The 19291-nt window shown below is 43.3% G+C and overlaps 2 pseudogenes; one reads left to right on the top strand and one right to left on the bottom strand.

Moving 5' to 3' along the window:
* LOC136788612 (ubiquitin carboxyl-terminal hydrolase 42-like) overlaps positions 1-19291 on the top strand; it is a 52431-nt pseudogene that overhangs the window by 14140 nt on the left and 19000 nt on the right.
* On the bottom strand, positions 922-15308 carry LOC136788537 (ubiquitin carboxyl-terminal hydrolase 42-like; annotated as a pseudogene).

Raw genomic sequence — 19291 nt, 5'->3', positions numbered from 1 at the left:
ATTAGTAATAATCTTACTCGCTACATTTGTAGCAATTCTCTCCATCCGGCTCTTCAGGTTTCACAAATAGTTCTAGAGCTCTGGTAACAGATGAAACCGCCTAGAGGAGCGAGAGAGAAGAGCGTAAAGTCACTGTAAATTCAAAATTCCAGAGACGCACTAGGAGTTTATAAGAGAATCTGACTAATACATACTTAAGCGATCTACTATGAGCACTGTGAAGAAGGAGGCAGGAAGAGCATGCTCAGCGTTTACCTCACCTGGAAGTCATTTTACTTTGAAACAAATCATTTTCCAGTAACGCAGACAGCATCTATAGTGTGCTTTGTCATCAATACTGGGAACAAATCCAGCAGTCTAACAATTAGATGTATATTGAGGTAGAACAACAAAGAAGTATGACAGTATCATAATTTGTGCAGACATAAAATTCTTTCAGCTTAAACCCAATGCAAATTTGGAGACTCTTTACATGGCTTCCATCAGCGCATTCCTCTATATTCTTAAACCTATAATAGCAGGGAAAAGAAAAAGACCAAAAAAAAACCCACCAAAAAGTAGAAAAAAAGCTGGATTTTTACGTTACATATTTTTACATATTACATATTTTACATATCCCTCCACATGCTGTTCTGAATAATAGCCAAAATATTCATAGCCACTGTATTTGTTCTCCCCACATAGCTGAAAAAACAACACTTGAAACATATTTTTCAAAACATATTTTAATATCCAGCAGACTGTTCAGTCATCAAGCATTTAAAGACTGTTTTAAATAATCTCTAGATTAATCTAAAAGGAATCCCATAAACATGCTGCAGCCGCTTACCTTTAATATACTCGCTGGATGCGATGGAGCTGTATTTCTTGCTTTCACCTGCACTGGAAGGCTTCCCTTCCTTGTGAGGTTGTTTACTGCCCTCACTTCTGCATTGCTCTCATAAAGAGCCATCTGGAGGATGGGATTCTTCCTTCTTCTCCCGGGTTTTCTTCTGGAAACGAGGATCTAAGTATTCCAAGAAGCCTTTCACTTTCCTGATGTTTCTCCTTTTTCCTCTTTTTGTTACGCTTGCGACTGGCATTGTCAAAGTGGAGCGCAGAGAAATACAAATCATCAAGTCTGAAAGAAACATGCAAGTTAAAAAGAGAAAAAAAGATGTGGCACTTGTTGCATATAGGAAACTTTATTTATTTTACCACAGGGGATGATTTGCCGCATGTCAGCTATTTTGTGGTACTTTGTGCACATGTAACTTCCTTTAGATGCAGCAAACTTAAGCCCTCAGATTGAAGGACCATAGGTCCTGGTTGGTACACAGATCATTAACAATGGTTAGCTCTGGAATATGTGCAAGTAAAAAAAAAAAATGGTTTAACCTATTCCAGAATGGTGTGCAGATGTGATTCGAACTACGTGGTCCAAAGCTAGTGTTCTGACACAATTCAGCAATATCTTTCCTGTCTTCACTGATCAACCTAATGATCCCAAGTCATGATCCCCAGCCAGATTATGCTATCTAAATAACTTAGAAACTATGAAAAAAAACCAAAACGAAACATGAGAAGCACCCAGAAAAGAATTAGGAAAAAAACTGCTGCGTATGCTGGAATCCCTGCTTACTTGGATTCCTTCTCTCCCTGTTTATCTTCAGACTTCTTTTTCTTCTAGAACTTCTTATATTTTTTCATGTTTTCACCACCTAAAAGCTCCTTTTCTACCTTTCTGCGTTTCCTTTCTATTTCACTTTCACTACCTTCTGCATGAGTATATTGTCTTTTTCTGTTTCCTTCTTTTGCCTTTTGGATAGCCACCGGTGTCCCGGGACACTGCACAAAATAAAAACACGTTTCTGCCTCCCTCCACCTCCTGCTCTGAGAAAAAAGGGGTGGGGGCGACGGGGGAACAGCCAATGTTTCTCCGGACTCAGTGCACTGCATCCCCAGTGGTCCCAGTGCACTCTCTGGACTCACTGCACTGCATCCCCAGTGGTGCCAGTGCACTCTTTGGACTCACTGCACTGAATCCCCATTGGTGCCAGTGCACTCTATGGAGCCACTGCAGTGCATCCCCAGTGGTGCCAGTGCACTCTTTGGACTCACTGCACTGCATCCCCAGTGGTGCCAGTGCACTCTCTGGAGTCACTGCAGTGCATCCCCAGTGGTGCCAGTGCACTCTCTGGACTCACTGCACTGCATCCCTAGTGTTGCCAGTGCACTCTCTGGACTCACTGCAGTGCATCCCCAGTGGTGCCAGTGCACTCTCTGGACTCAATGCAGTGCATCCCTAGTGGTGCCAGTGCACTCTATGGACTCACTGCAGTGCATCCCCAGTGGTGCCAGTGCACTCTCTGGACTCAATGCAGTGCATCCCCAGTGGTGCCAGTGCACTCTCTGGAGTCACTGCACTGCATCCCCAGTGGTGCCAGTGCACTCTCTGGACTCAATGCAGTGCATCCCCAGTGGTGCCAGTGCACTCTCTGGACTCACTGCACTGCATCGCCAGTGGTGCCAGTGCACTCTCTGGAGTCACTGCAGTGCATCCCCAGTGGTGCCAGTGCACTCTCTGGAATCACTGTAGTGCATCCCCAGTGGTGCCAGTGCACTCTCTGGACTCACTGCAGTGCATCCCCAGTGGTGCCAGTGCACTCTCTGGAGTCACTGCAGTGCATCCCCAGTGGTGCCAGTGCACTCTCTGGACTCACTGCACTGCTCCAGCAGCGGCAGCCGCTCCCACTACTGCGTCTGGGTCAGAGAAACGAGCTGTAGCAGTGCAAGTTGACCCCGCAGAGGGCATTCCAACCCCTGTGGCAGACCCTGCGTCTGGGTCAGAGAAATGAGCTGTAGCAGTGCAAGTTGACCCCGCAGAGGGCATTCCAACCCCTGTGGCAGACCCTGCGTCTGGGTCAGAGAAACGAGCTGTAGCAGTGCAAGTTGACCCTGTAGACAAGGTGAAGAAATGGTATAGAGGCTCAGGTCGTTTAGAATGCAAACAGTCTTCTGCTAAGTCTGGGCATAGTGAAGACGAGGCTGGGCCATCAAAGGTGCAGGAGACTGAAGAGGAGGATGGGGATGTCGAAAAATCAACAGTAACTACCCGGACTCTATACCAGCGTGAGCTACGAGATGTGCGAAAAGATTTTGGTTTCTGTATAGGTGAGCAGCTTGTCACCTGGCTGCTCCGGTGCTGGGACACTGGAGCCGATTATGTGGAATTAGAGGGCAAGGAAGCCAGGCGGCTGGGATCCCTTGCTAGGGACGCATGCATTGACAAAGCAATTGGAGATGGAGCACGATCTCGCAGTCTCTGGAGGCGTCTCCTGTCAGCTGTGCAGGAAAGGTATCCCTTCAAGGAAGAACTTGTATGTCTACCAGGCAAATGGACCACCATGGAGAAGGGAATTCAGTACCTGAGGGAATTGGCCGTACGGGAAGTAATTTATAAGGCCCTAGACGACGCACAAACATCTGCAGATCCAGATGCAGTCCAGTGTACACCACCTATGTGGTGGAAGTTTGTACGGAGTGCACCATCATCATATGCCAGCTCATTGGCAATAATAGCCTGGAAAGCGGAGGAGAATCCCCCAGTGAATGAAGTGGCTAAATTACTCCGGCAGTACGAAGGAAATCTCTCCTCTTCCCTACAGGCCTGTGTCTCGGCTGTGGAGAAACTCTCTGAAGAGGTCCACCAACTTAAAGAGAATTTATCTTCCCCTCCACCTGAACGAACCAGTGTCTACCAGCTTAAAGAGAATTCTTTGGAGAAACTTTCCGAAAAGATCCACCAACTTGAAGAGAGATTATTTTCCTCCCCACCTGTACAAACCAGTGTCTCAGCTATTAGGGGTAAACGTTCATCTATGCAAGGAAGACAATATGGTGGGCACACACACCGCGCCACCCTGTGGTTTTACCTACGTGACCATGGAGAGGACATGAGAAAATGGGATGGAAAATCTACTGCGACCCTAGAGGCACGGGTACGTGAATTGCAAAGGAAAACAATTGGGAAAAAGGAATTCTCTGAAAAGTTTGCTGCTCCAACTTCCAGCAGGCAGTCCTTCAGACACAGAAACGAAGATTCTGACCAGGACTAGAGGGGCCCTGCCTCCAGCCAGGGGGAGGAAAGGGACAATCGAGTTTATTGGACTGTGTGGATTCGATGGCCTGGCACGTCAGACGCACAGAAGTATAAGGCTTTGGTAGACACCGGTGCACAATGTACTCTAATGCCATCAAGCTATACAGGGCCAGAGCCCATCTGTATTTATGGCGTGACGGGGGGATCCCAGCAGTTAACTGTATTGGAGGCTGAAGTGAGTCTAACCGGCAATGAGTGGCAAAAGCACCGTATTGTGACTGGCCCGGATGCTCCGTGCATCCTTGGCATAGACTATCTTAGAAGAGGATATTTCAAGGACCCAAAAGGGTTCCGCTGGGCTTTTGGCATAGCTGCCTTGGAGACAGAGGACATTAAACAGTTGTCTACCTTGCCTGGTCTCTCAGAGGACCCTTCTGTTGTGGGGTTGCTGAGGGTTGAAGAACAGCAAGTGCCGATCGCTACCACAACTGTGCACCGGCGGCAATATCGCACCAACCGAGACTCCCTGAGTCCCATCCATAAGCTAATTCGTCAACTGGAGAGCCAAGGAGTGATCAGCAAGACTCATTCACCTTTTAATAGTCCCATATGGCCAGTGCGAAAGTCTAATGGTGAGTGGAGACTAACAGTGGACTACCGTGGCCTGAACGAAGTCACGCCACCACTGAGTGCTGCAGTGCCAGACATGCTAGAACTCCAGTATGAACTGGAATCAAAGGCAGCCAAGTGGTATGCCACAATTGATATCGCTAATGCATTTTTCTCCATCCCTCTAGCAGCACAGTGCAGGCCACAGTTTGCTTTCACTTGGAGGGGAGTCCAATATACTTGGAATCGGCTGCCCCAGGGGTGGAAACACAGCCCTACCATTTGCCATGGACTGATCCAGTCTGCGCTGGAGCAGGGGGAAGCTCCTGAACACCTGCAGTACATCGATGACATCATTGTGTGGGGTGACACTGCAGAAGAAGTTTTCGAGAAAGGGAAGAAAATAGTCCAAATCCTTCTGAAGGCCGGTTTTGCCATAAAACAGAATAAAGTTAAAGGACCTGCACGAGAGATCCAGTTTTTAGGAATAAAATGGCAAGATGGACGTCGTCAAATCCCAATGGATGTGATCAACAAAATAACAGCTATGTCTCCACCAACTAGCAAAAAAGAAACACAAACTTTCCTAGGTGTCGTGGGGTTTTGGAGAATGCATATTCCAAATTACAGTCTGATTGTAAACCTGCTCTACCAAGTAACCCGTAAGAAGAATGCTTTTGAATGGGGCCCTGAGCAACGACAAGCCTTTGAACAAATTAAGCAGGAAATAGTTCATGCAGTAGCCCTCGGGCCAGTCCGAACAGGACCAGATGTAAAGAATGTGCTCTACACCGCAGCCGGGGAGAATGGTCCCACCTGGAGCCTCTGGCAGAAAGAACCTGGGGAAACTCGAGGTCGACCCCTGGGGTTTTGGAGTCGGGGATACAGAGGATCTGAGGCCCGCTATACTCCAACCGAAAAGGAGATATTGGCAGCATATGAAGGAGTTCGATCTGCTTCGGAAGTGGTCGGTACTGAAGCGCAGCTCCTCCTGGCACCCCGACTGCCGGTACTAGGCTGGATGTTCAAAGGAAGGGTCCCCTCTACGCATCATGCAACTGATGCTACATGGAGCAAGTGGGTTGCACTGATTACTCAGCGGGCTCGAATAGGAAACCCCAGTCGCCCAGGAATCTTGGAGGTGATTATGGACTGGCCAGAAGGCAAATACTTTGGGATATCATCAGAGGAGGAGGTGGTTCGTGCTGAAGAAGCCCCACTGTACAACAAGCTACCGGAAAATGAGAAGAAATATGCCTTGTTCACTGACGGGTCCTGTCGTATTGTGGGAAAGCATCGGAGATGGAAAGCTGCTGTATGGAGTCCTACACGACGAGTTGCAGAAGCTGCTGAGGGAGAAGGTGAATCGAGTCAGTTTGCAGAAGTGAAAGCCATTCAGCTGGCTTTAGATATTGCTGAACGAGAAAAGTGGCCAGTTCTCTATCTCTATACTGATTCATGGATGGTAGCAAATGCCCTGTGGGGGTGGTTACAGCAATGGAAGCAGAACAACTGGCAGCGCAGGGGCAAGCCCATCTGGGCTGGGGCATTGTGGCAAGATATTGCTGAAAGAAATAGTCTGAAAGAAACATGCAAGTTAAAAAGAGAAAAAAAGATGTGGCACTTGTTGCATATAGGAGACTTTATTTATTTTACCACAGGGGATGATTTGCCGCATGTCAGCGATTTTGTGGTACTTTGTGCACATGTAACTTCCTTTAGATGCAGCAAACTTAAGCCCTCAGATTGAAGGACCATAGGTCCTGGTTGGTACACAGATCATTAACAATGGTTAGCTCTGGAATATATGCAAGTAAAAAAAAAAAAAATGTTTTAACCTAATCCAGAATGGTGTGCAGATGTGATTCGAACTACGTGGTCCAAAGCTAGTGCTCTGACACAATTCAGCAATATCTTTCCTGTCTTCACTGATCAACCTAATGATCCCCAGTCATGATCCCCAGCCAGATTATGCTATCTAAATAACTTAGAAACTATGAAAAAAACCCAAAACGAAACATGAGAAGCACCCGGAAAAGAATTAGGAAAAAAACTGCTGAGTATGCTGGAATCCCTGCTTACTTGGATTCCTTCTCTCCCTGTTTATCTTCAGACTTCTTTTTCTTCTAGAACTTCTTATATTTTTTCATGTTTTCACCACCTAAAAGCTCCTTTTCTACCTTTCTGCGTTTCCTTTCTATTTCACTTTCACTACCTTCTGCATGAGTATATTGTCTTTTTCTGTTTCCTTCTTTTGCCTTTTTCTGGCGACAGTTCTCCAAATGAGCTGACACAGGTGGAAGTGCATGTCTCTCACGCGAATGCTTTCCAGAATGTTGCTGAGCTACTGAGCAACGATGTGAGTCTGCTCTGGGTGTGCTAAAGTGATGTACATCTTCCTCTCTCAAGAGGGAACCGTGAGGCCATCTGCTTTTGTAATGATAATGCTTATGTGACCTGCTGGAGTAAGTCTGAGTCAATTTGTCAAAGTCTTTATCACCGTGAGAGAACTTTCTCTCTCTACTGTCTCCTGCTGCATGAGGTGAATAGCAATCCTTGTAATATCTACATTTTTCCCATTTCCGTGGTTCATCTTGATAGTATCTTTCTCTGCTCCAACTTCTTTCCCCTTTGGAATGGTAATATCTAGTGCTATCTTGTTCTGATCTTCCTCTGCTTCGAGATCTGTACTTTGAATATTTTACTGGTCTTCTGCCATTATCAGGGCTGTTCCTTTCACTATGGAAAGATCTGTACCTGCTTCCCTCCCAATACTCCTGCTTGTGACGCTTTTGCTTAACAACTTCCACACTCCGAGAGCACCTTCTCTTGCTGGAATGACCATCTTTTTGACTCTCCTTCTCTTCAGTAGGAGAATGTTCCCTCTTTCTCGGGTAATGCTCTTTGTCAGTTTTTTTAGTCTCGTCCTTTGTATCTTGGCATCTACCTGTAATAGCTAAGGAGGAAAGGTTTTTAGAACTACATTCAGTGTCAGACTTTAGAGAGGAAGTTTGCCGCAATTTCTCACCAGTCTCAGAAGACTCTTTGATGTAGAAAACGTTTTCTTTTGAAATCAGTTCATGTTCATTTGATCTTCTTGGTTTCTCCTTGTCTCCACGGTCATCACATTGGTACTGTTCAAGGTATTCATCATTCTCAGTAGATTTCGGAGGTCCCGGGACACTGCACAAAATAAAAACACGTTTCCGTCTCCCTCCACCTGCTGCTCTGAGAAAAAAGGGGTGGGGGCGACGGGGGAACAGCCAATGTTTCTCCAGATAACGGAGAAAAATGGAAAAACATTCTATGAAGAAACACAAGTTCTCCGTGAGGCACCAACCTGCATCAGAGTGATATGCACAGTGCTGATCATTAGTTCTGTTCGTAACACTGGCCATACAGTACGGAATTCTACTGATTTAAATCCTTCCATTAAATAGTATTAGTAGACAGATAGAACTGCAACGAACTTCCATAAAATCTTGTCTTAATCAGACTGTGATCATTTTACCTTATTTCCTCTGACAAGCTGTTCAACTGGCTGGCTGTGAGGGATTCCATGATAACTTCTCGAGGGACTGGAGGCATAGCTCCAGGCATCTGCAATTAAAACGCACAAGTCAGCAGACAGAAAAAATACTGTTTGTACTGAGGACTAGTCTTGTCAGAATTTCTACATTAAATGCTAAGCAAGACCGCTTTGGGTTGTATGCATTATCTACACTTCAAAGATAACCCCAACTCACCTCCCAAAATCTACTTTATGAAACTTAAGAATTTTGATCTCAGCTCAGCTTAAGCTGACAAGTTCTAATGTCAGCTCAGCTCTGCAAATTCTAATGGCATAATATCACAAAGTGTTACGATCAAATTTGTGCTGTGTTTTCTCAGCATTTCACCTGAATTAGGAACATGATAAACACTCCCGAATACATCATAGGTGAGAAATTCTCGATGGAGCAAACTACTATGTTTCAAGCAATCCATTTGTTTTAGAAAAGAACATCTCAGAAGGTTTAACAGGTTCAACTTGGCAAGTGGAATCATCAAGTTTCAGTCCGTTTTCTTCAGATTCATTAATTAAACTAATAGCACCGTTCAGTGGAACAGTTTTTGGCAGCTCATGCTGGGATCTTCCTTCATCAGCATTCTGACAGGAAGAATGGGAATTCTGCAATGTACGGACTACCTTTCCAACCAAAATTCCACATTTCATTGCAATTCCTTTTAAATAAGCCCTTTGACTCCTCCTCAGATTTTCCTGAAGATTCTGCACCGTAAGGGACTGTGTTATCAGAGCTGAGTTTAGGATTTCCATTCACTGTTGGCTCCACAAAAATTTCAGCAGAAACTCTTTTTTTTTTTTTTTTTTGTATTTGCTTCATTTGCTTTACCGACTTTGTGATTGTGGATGAAGGAACAGCCTTGTAGAGATCTTCATCCTCCACAGCACTGCTAAGACAGTCAGGCTGTGACACAGTCTGACGAGCAGGCAATTCATTGTGAATACTGATGGTGATCTTCTGGTTTTTTGACGTATCAGTAATTGAAGGCCTGGTAATCGCCTGTTTTTGAACACAGGCCATTGGTGGTGCTGAAGATGGCCTTTTTAGGGTGACACCAGTGGTATTTGCATCCTCTTTTATGGATCCATTTCCATTTAAACGACTTGAATTCTGTATTTAAAAAGAAGAAATTGCAAGATGGATTAATGCAAACACTGCATTTAACATTTTTAAACATGTCATTCTCCTACTAAGTATTTCTACAAATGGTCTTAACACCTAAAAAGCAAAAAACACTGCCCTTTAAAGATAAATGCAAGTCCCATAAGTGTATTTAATTCCTGCTTTTGGTTTACTGCATATTGATATCAAATTAACATCATTTTTGAAAACCATCCAAACAACTTAACATTACCTAAAGCTATTCCCAAATATATTGCTTTTCCCCTTTAAACATACCCCAAAAAGCCTGGAATAATTGTTCTGGTGCTCAGGAATAAGACAATTTGGTTTCCCTGTCTTAGCTAAAGTGACGTCGATAGGAAAAACAAGTCCTCTTTTAAATGATTCGAGGATTACTACACTCTACTTAAATTGTCAAAGAGTGTAGCTCTCTGTGCTTTACAAAGCTGTCTAGGAGGTATAAATAATGGAGTCGCATGGCTGCGCAATTTAGCAGTAACCACTGTTTGAATGACTCTGGCCGTATCATGAGGGCTGTGAAGGAAGCTGCAGCGTGGGAAGGAAAACAAAACGAAGATGCCAAAAACCAAACAAAAACCCCACACCAAACCCCAAACCCACTATCTGTTTGGTGCCATTATCTGCCCTCCCGCTTCCCTAAATTACCTTAATCATATGAGGAGGAAGTCGTGGTCCCAGAAATCCAGCCTGCTTACTGTTAGCCCCCCGCTGACCAGGGGGGAAGGAACAGGAATAAGATGGTGCTGCTAAGTGAAAAGCACGTTCTCCGAGCGTCAAATCATAGCGCCTTCAGAAAAGAGCAGTGATCTCAGTTTACTTTTTCTTTCAGCCTACTCTTGGATTAAATCCCATCCTATAATTTTATAGGAACAGTTCATACGATATGGAAGCCTTCTCTACAGAAGACTTAGCCAAGACTACAAACTGAAAAGTAGGTAACAGTCTTCCTACTATGACTATCACTTTCAGAGCAATAATTCATTCTTACACCACAGATGACCTTCATTTCTCTCCTTCTCTAAATTAGCCAGCTACAGATAACACATATACAGCAATTTACACAAGTGCTGCAGTTTAAGGCCAAGCAACAAAAGATAATAAATGACAGAGAATCTCAGGTTAGACAGAACTGAATTAGATAAACAATAATCTTTTCCTGGGAGAGAAAGAAAAACACTTGCAAAAAGAAAAGTATCAATAACAGGAGAGTAAATCTCTTCTGAACACATTTTAATATTTATTTCATATTTACCTGATATAAAAAAGTAAGTAAGCTTGCTGACCAAGAACTCTTTTAATGTCAGTACGGACTACTTTTGCATCATTCATCTGATACCAAAGTCCATTACCAGCCTGCAAATAAAGACAACGATATCTTTAGATGAATTGCATGTTTTCCAAATGAAATCACAGATAGGAATAAAATACACACGTGTCAAATAAACATATAATGAAATCTTTTTCCCTAGAAACAGTACTACTAGTAACACTTTAACTGGTTTGCCAGCACAACCTTTACCCTGTTAGAAATGATGTTGACTTCTACCTTCATGTAGCATACATAGTGTCCTGAGCGACAGTTGATACCATGATGCACCAGCACCGCTTATAAGGTGTAGAGGAGTGGTTCTCCACTTGATTGAGACATGTAGTCTCGGAGGTCCAAATACTCAGGATATTTTACCTCCTAAAGAGAGACCAAGAAGACAGAAAAATTATATCAGAGTACTTCGTGGACTAGCCAGAGAAAAACACTTCCAAAAAACAGAGACTGGAATTATATGAATATATCTCTTGATTCACTAAAAATAAGTCTTCCCATAAGCAACGTTTAATACTAGAAGTTGCAGAGAACTGTTTTCTGACGAATTAGCCTTCTCAGAGGAAAGTATATGCTTCTTGTCAAGCAGGAACTTTACTGATATTAAGAGAAAGAATAAGCCACAGTCGTTAGTCTACAATTATTGTCTGAAAATATTAACAACTTTCAGCTTTGGGGGATGTCCCATTACATGATGACAAAGTTGCATTACAGCGGTAAATATACCTTGTTGATCTTTCCACCTGTGAAATCTGCAAATCTTTTCAGTGATATTGTGAGAACGTTGGAAGAACGGTGTATGGTAAATCTCTTGGATGCAGGAACCATCTTTTTACACCTTAAAAACAAGCAGAGACAAGTGTTTGAAAGCATCTTCTTTTTTGCCCCCAAAACAAACTCGTTTCAATGTCTCACGCATGCTTATGCTATTTGAATAGCATGCTCAGCGTTTACCTCACCTGGAAGTCATTTTTCTTTGAAACAAATCATTTTCCAGTAACACAGACAGCATCTATAGTGTGCTTTGTCATCAATACTGGGAACAAATCCAGCAGTCTAACAATTAGATGTATATTGAGGTAGAACAACAAAGAAGTATGACAGTATCATAATTTGTGCAGACATAAAATTCTTTCCCCTTAAACCCAATGTAAACGTGGAGACTATTTACAGGGGTTCCACAGAAGGACAAAGTCCAATCCACTTTCTAACCACCACCAAGCTCTTATATTTTAACATTGTGTGTGGTTTGGTTTTTTAAGTTAAACAAGTTTAATTTAGAAAGTTATACATGTACTTAAACATCATGAATTATATTTACAAAACATCCTACCTTTATATCCAAAGTGATATCAAGAAATGCCTCATACGTATCCGAAACTGCTTTGCAATTCAAGCACTTCACTGGAAGCAAAATATAAATGCTGAACAATACGTGGAGGAGACTAACTGTCCAAATTCAAGTTGTCGATAGATACTACTTTAGACAAACTGCAGACTGCTTTACTACCGACAAAAGACACAGATCAGTTCTAAGGACAGGAATATTTTTAAAAGTACCTCTTGATCTTAGAAATCCTCCAAATATTTGATGAATGATGGTGGTAGCTTGAGAAGATCTGTCCAATCTGGAAATAAATTATAATCAGACCTCAGAAGATTTAAGGCACACAGCTAACTCTTCAAAGAGTTTTATGAAAACCAAGGATGACGTAGACTTTCAGTTTTGATAGTAAATAAAGGACTACAAGGTGCTAGAGAACGTATAAAAGTGAATTTGTTTATGCTGACTTGGTGCTTCCATTCAAGCACGCTTCCTGCATAGCATCAACAGTATAGCGCAAGAACTCGTGTGCGTCTCCTTGACTGCCAAAACGGAAATGTTGTCCTATTCCTAAATAAGAAGATGATAGTATTTACCTCATTTAAAAATGAAATAATTCTCGTATTTCTAAAATCTCTCTTCTTTATAGTGTTAAAACCATTTATACACATCAAATAATTATTTGAAGATTACAAGATACTGAAAAAGAAACACATCTGAAGCCACTTACGACTGAGGTTATTGATAACACGCGTAGGCTCGATGGCATCAACAGTGCAACGCAGGGCCTGGTTAATGGGAGTCTCCATCGTGCACATCATGCAAAAATCACAACTTTATAGAAAAAAAATATCCATTAAGCCTGTGTTCAAGTGCATTTTGTGATGAGAAATCTAAAAGACTACTGCAAAGTCACGTTTGTGAAGGCTGACAGGAATGTGAACTCCACAGGCTGCAAAATATATGAGGAAAGAATATTTGACATTGATGATACAGCATTAAGAGAATGTGGGTTATTTTCAGCACAGTGCTGTCAGGTGAGCTTCATGATACAGAGCTACGAGTCCTTTGGGAGAAAGGAAAAACTAAAGTAATGTATGTAATAGTACTTCTGCCCTCCTTTTTTCAACAGGATTCTTAACTGAAACAATTTCTATATACAGGAAGAAAACAGTTAAATTTCTAGGTATCGATACAAAGATACCAGCCTAAAAAGCATACACGTTTAGTACAACATTTAGTTTATAGTACAACATTTTATTTAGAACAAAATCAGTCTAGATTTTAATACAGTCCCACAAAAAAATCTAGTCATGTTCATAACAGCTCATATTGCTTTCTAGGTTTTGGTTTTGTTTGCTTCTTTTTTTTTTTTAATTGGTTCAACAACGAACAGACCATTTATTGTAGTGCATTATGGAACCTAGGCTGTGAAGACTAAAGACCTATGATGCCAACATCCTAAATTTTATTGCCTTTCTAGCAGCAGGAAGCCCAAATAGCCCAAATGCCAAATGTTCATTAAATGCATTACTGTCCAATGCACTTCATTATTCCCATGAAGCAAGAAAAGGTCCTTTTAAAAAAACAAACAAAAAACACACATGGTGCATTAAACGCACTCCATATGCTATTCTGAGCCCACTGCTAATACAATGCTCAAAGCCAGCTTCTACAGGTAAAATCAGGCAAGTAACTTTGTCCCACAGAATCACTGCTGTTCTTTCACCTTCAGAGCTATCCAACAGATTTAAAATACTGTTAGAAAGTACTCACATGACTGGCTGTGCTCAAGAGAAAGCATGTAATTGGCAAGTGGGGGGGGGGTGTAGGTCAAACACTGTAGAGTAGCATTAAGAAAACGTGTGTTGCCAAGATTGTACAGGCCAACTCCAACACTTTGTGTTTCTTGCCAATCCATACGTATCTTCTCAGGTGGAAAAAGAATCCTTTGTGGCGGAGCAATTCCATCATTAACAACTGCAAGAAAGTTATATTTAAAAAGAGATTTTGTTTGTTTGTTTCTAAGAAAGGCATTAGGTATATATAGGTAAATATATAAAGTATATATAGGTATAGTAAAAATACTATTCTGCGGGAGCACCTAGAGGAACTAGCTACAATCCAAAACAGAAAAACTTATTGCAGACAGCTTTAATACCGCCAAATTCAAATTGGCTGGTCAACACAACGTTTTGGGAAAAAAAAGTTTAGTCAACCATTTTAATTTTTCTAAGGCAAGGCTAACTGCCATCCTGTTTTTAGTATCTAACGCCAAGTTCCTCTCCATCTATAATCTTTAACCTGATTACCTCAACTACTGCTTTTTTCCTTATTATAACTTAAACCACAAACTTAGACTTGAAATTATATGGTAATAAATGCAAGGACAATGTAAAAACAAATAACTAGGAATGACGGTACCCCTACAAATATCAGATCTTTTCCTGAGCAATGTTAGCATTCAAAAACCTGTGAATAATGGAAGCTGTGAATAGCAACAATCAAACACTTTTCTTTGCAAAACAGAAAAGACACGGATGAATCTGTGCATTACAAAATGCTCCCCATATTTCTCTGTCGACTGTAAATGTATCAAAATTAATTTCTGTAACGTCAGTCACTTCAGTTGCCTTAGGGGAATCGCTTTGGAAGTCTTTATTCACAGTAGTCCCGTTCTCTATCAGTGCAACAAGTAAGAACTGCATTTTCTACTTTTGTTTTGAAGAAAATGGAGGCAGGATAAAGCGCACGCTTACTTGCGTAGTACTTGAGTAGTAGAAGTCCTGTCACTTAATCTCAAAGAAACAGCCTTTAAGAACTAAATTGCTGGTATGAATGATTTAAAAGGAATCCCCAAACTAAACACACAAAGTAAAAATTTCCATCCAAACTCTATCAGTATTACTTTTAGCTTCTGCAGAACTAGTGGCTGATGCCATTTCTTTCACTTTCGTAGGATTTTAATCCATTACAACTCTGGAGTCTTTTTAATATAAAAATGTAAATGACATTCTCTGAGGGGAATCAGTTATTTATTGCATTTTTGGAGCTTTGCAATTATCTATTAATTATTACCTATTATCTAATAGATAATGGTTGTGATTTATATATAATTGTTGCTCGCGTTAGTAATGGAACACTATTACTTTACTGCCTGCGCTTTTCTGTTTCGTGTGCACAAAGGTACCTGCATTTCGCTGCTACTTTACTTCTGTCTTTCCAGGGCTCGCCCTCTACCGCACTGTCTACTGCACCAGTCATGATGGGTTTGTTGTGATTCTATAATGAGCCTAGCTTTTGAATACACTTTTTCTGGGCGTCACTTTGTGATAGCAAGTTAATTTGTGAGGGCTTATCACTTATGACCTGCTGCTCAGTAGGTACACGCTTGGCCTCTGTTAAGCAGAGAGTCAATCACAGCTTAAGATTTTGTCCAAGATGCCATTCACGAAACTGAGTTTAACCTTGACATAACTGAGTTTAACCTTTAAACCTGAAGCTTCGTTAAAGAATAAAGCAGCACCCAAGCCAGGAAATAGAAGTTAATCGTCACTTTACCCTGAAACGCACGTAACGCCAGTGAGCTATTCTGTGCTGGCAGGATTGCTGCCGGGATGGCCGACGAGGCGGTGGGCACAGGGGGCCACAGGTCCTGCTCCCCGGGGCCACAGGTCCTGTCACAGGGGGCTGCCGGGGGTCTCCCGGCGCCGGGAACAGCGGCAACAGCGGGGACAGAGGGGACAGCAGCGACAGCAGCCGCCACCTCAGCCGAGGCCGTCTCCACAACTGCCACGACGGCCTCGGAACGCCGCCCAACTCGGAGCTCCAGCGTGACGCCTTTTTAACCTGGCCGCGGTGCTCACGGCTACAAGCAGAGCGTTTCCTCCGGCGTGTCTTTACTGTCGGTGCCGGATCGGCCCTCACCCCGAGCTCTCCCTGCTGGGAGGGCTTTGCGGTTGGGGTTTCCCTCCCGCCGCCGCCGCGGGCAGGCCCCGCGCGCAAGGTGTCCGCGCTGGGGAGCAGCACGTCGCCCGCGGCGAGAGCCCGAGGGCGCGACACGAAAAAGCCCCGACGTGCGGACGAGGCGGCGGGGAGACGGCTCTGAGGGAGCCGCCGCTTCGCCCCGCCGTCCTCCTCCCCTCCCGGGCCGCCCCGCCGAGCCCCGTGCGCCTCAGGTGCTGCCCTGAGAGGGCGCTCGGGCACTGGGACAGCTGCCCAGGGCAGTGGTCATGGCACCGAGCCTGACGGGGGTCAAGAAGTGTTTGAACGATGCTCTCAGACGTAGGGTCTGCTTTTGGGGTGGTCCTGTGTGGAGCCAGGAGTTGGACTCGGGGATTATTGTGAGTCCTTTCCACCTTGGGATGTTCTCTGATTCTAGGTCAGCAATCCATTATCTGATGAGAGGTGTGGAGTCATTCAAAGGGAAGAGAGAACAAAACACTTCTAGTTTTCAGAAGCGGGTATTTGGTAACCAAAACGATGAATCCTTTTCTTCTAGAGCAAGTAGCAGCAGGGATCCGCTTTACAATATGCTGGCAACAAGGAAACGAAGAATTGCAAACAAGACATAGGACTTGATCAGCAGCTTGTATACATTCATCGACTTATAAATGAGCACACAGCTGAGCGATAATGCAAAAATTGGACAAACTAAGTGAAGACGTTAACTGTAAATTTTATAGTTTGAAGTAAGCTTCAAATCCCAGAGGATGACTTTGTTGGAACTTTATTCAGCTGAAAACGTGGAAGCCTTGTTTCTGCTTGTGTTAGTTACAGCTCCAGTTTACTTTGGTTGGGAGGGAAGGCATTCCAGACTAATGTGCTGTACCTGTTCCTTCAGCTCATTGTCCATAAACGGAGGAGCAAATGAAATTATTTGAATCTCCATTAAATGCAGCACTACAAAGTGGAGTAGAGGGCGATCTAGCACTTGATTTTTCTGTAAGCAGAAAACCCAACAGAATCTCAACAACAGTTTTCAAATCTTGTCCTGCAGTAAATGACCAGCTGAGTGAAGCTTGCATTTAGAGTATGTGCTCCTACGTTAGATGGAAATAGCTTTTCCTCTTCAGAAGTGCAACTGAGTGGTGGACTGGCAGCTACGTAGGGAACTAGTTGTGCCAAAGGGTTTGTGTTGAATGCACAGAAAAATATGCAGGTCCCAACAGGAAAGGATTGTCTGTAGGCATCACACTGAGTACAGATGTTGTCCGCGGGTTCGTGCCCAGTGCACCGCGCCAATAAGCACCCCGAGTCGGAATGCACACGAAGGTCTTTTAATTACATAATTAATTACAGAACTCTGCAGAGTCAGGTACTTGGCTATCTTTCGCAAAGCAAGCACACCTCTGACTCGAATCACCGTCATTCATACACAGGAAACTTGTGAAAACTGTCTCTTTGGCTCCTTTTGACTGGTTATTACAGCTCACCTAACTTATCTCTACTGAGCTTGCGCATTACAGAGGAACACCGGGGGGGAGGGGGTACAGGAGGAGGGGGACACACACCGAATCCCACATTAGCATAGATTAGCATTTTGACAGGTGTGATTTCTAATGTGTTAATGACCCTTAATGAGCAAAAGGTTACTATAGGTCAGTCTGGAGCTGGTTTTCTCCTTCTTGTTTTTTCCCTTTTATCCCTTCTCTTCCTTGCTTCTGCTAGCTCAAGGCTACCTGTCTCTCTCCTTCCTTATTTTCTCAGCTAAAAGACTACACAAGCTACAGGCCTCCCCATTTTCTTCAAGGTTTCCTTGTTTTTCTCCCAGCTTTGGGACTACACGGGTGTGCTTTGATATTTGCCAGTATAGCTAAAACTCATGCCAGTCTGCTCACGCACAATAAGCAGTAAGATTTAAGGACTGGTTTCATCTGCTTTTTACATAGTAACATCCTTCTTATGTTTTAGATATGCTGTAGTTAAAGCTTAAAGTAGTTCCAGTAGTTAAGTTACAGGAGTAAGGTTACTCCTTGTGGAGTAATTGCCTTAAGTGACTAGGCATTATAAGCACACCTCCATCCCAAAAGCTACCCGCCTCCAAGGTGCAACCACCCCTCACTGAGCACATCCTCTGAATTTCTCGGAGCCTGTACCTTTAAACGCAAGCGAGATAATTTCTACCAATCACAACCAAGATATGCATGACTGGAGTCACTCAAGCTCCACCTAAAAGATAGAAAATAATGTAAATTGGCTTAAGAGAAAGGGAATGTCGGGGAAGATACTGTCACGAAGGATACCTTCTGACATCAGTCGACAGGCTGAGCCTCTCACCCCCCCACCCCCCCCATGGCCCATTGGGATGCTGTGAGGTAAGATCTGAACGCTTGGTTATACCAGGCGTCTCCACGGAAACTTAGAAATCTCTGGTGTCTTTATGCTTTTTAACGTCTTAATACCTAGGCTTTGTACCTGTGCATTTCATGCATGCTAGCTTGCTTTTGCAGACAGTGAATTTATCACTGGCAATCCAAAGGACCTGTGTATCTGTTGCCGTAATAAACTGCACTTAACTGCATTGTTCCTGGCCGTGATAGTTCTCCTTGAACGCGACTAGAGCGAGGGCGTGCTGCGTTGTTGGTGAATCCGTGGCCGTGATAGTTCAGTACCCTGAAGCCGACCGGACCCGTAACGGTCAATCAGCTACACCCCTTAATGCGACACTACTAAAGGAAGAAGATGACAGGGCTTGCACGCGTTGCATTAGGCTTTGCATGTGAAAACACCCCCAAATAATTTCACATGCATTTAACGTTTTTAAAGGGAAAAAAACAGGAAGGTGTAGTCTTTCTGTAAGCTACAGCCCTAGATAGTTAAGGCATCAGCATTCATTCCTTTGCTTGACAACAAACTATGACCATACAGAAGAGTTAAATATTTTCATTGCATTCTTAAAGGCGATTTTTCAGACTTGTGCTTCAGTTGTTGGAGTTGAAGAAATCAGTAGACGCCCTTACTTTTACATTAAGACCAAAATCTTTATCTAAGATTGTGTTATCTAACACAACTAAACTCCCACCCCCACATGTTTTTTTGGAACTTCTGAAAGATCTTTCTGCAGTCCCACTCTGATGGTCTTTCAGTAACATACAAACTGCCGTGGCAGATTCTGTTACAGTGCTTTTCTATTGACAGCGTGCATAACACTCAAGGTAAAGCCCCTCATTTTGCAGTGGGGACATAAAGTGTTTCTTTGGACGCTGCTGCTTCTGTTAGTACTCATTTTTTCACAAACTTGTTGA

The sequence above is a fragment of the Anser cygnoides genome, chromosome W (genome assembly GCF_040182565.1).
Source record: "Anser cygnoides isolate HZ-2024a breed goose chromosome W, Taihu_goose_T2T_genome, whole genome shotgun sequence".
Taxonomy (NCBI): Eukaryota; Metazoa; Chordata; class Aves; order Anseriformes; family Anatidae; genus Anser; species Anser cygnoides.
The sequence above is the reverse complement of the archived record's forward strand: the minus strand, read 5'-3'. Positions and strand labels throughout refer to the sequence as shown.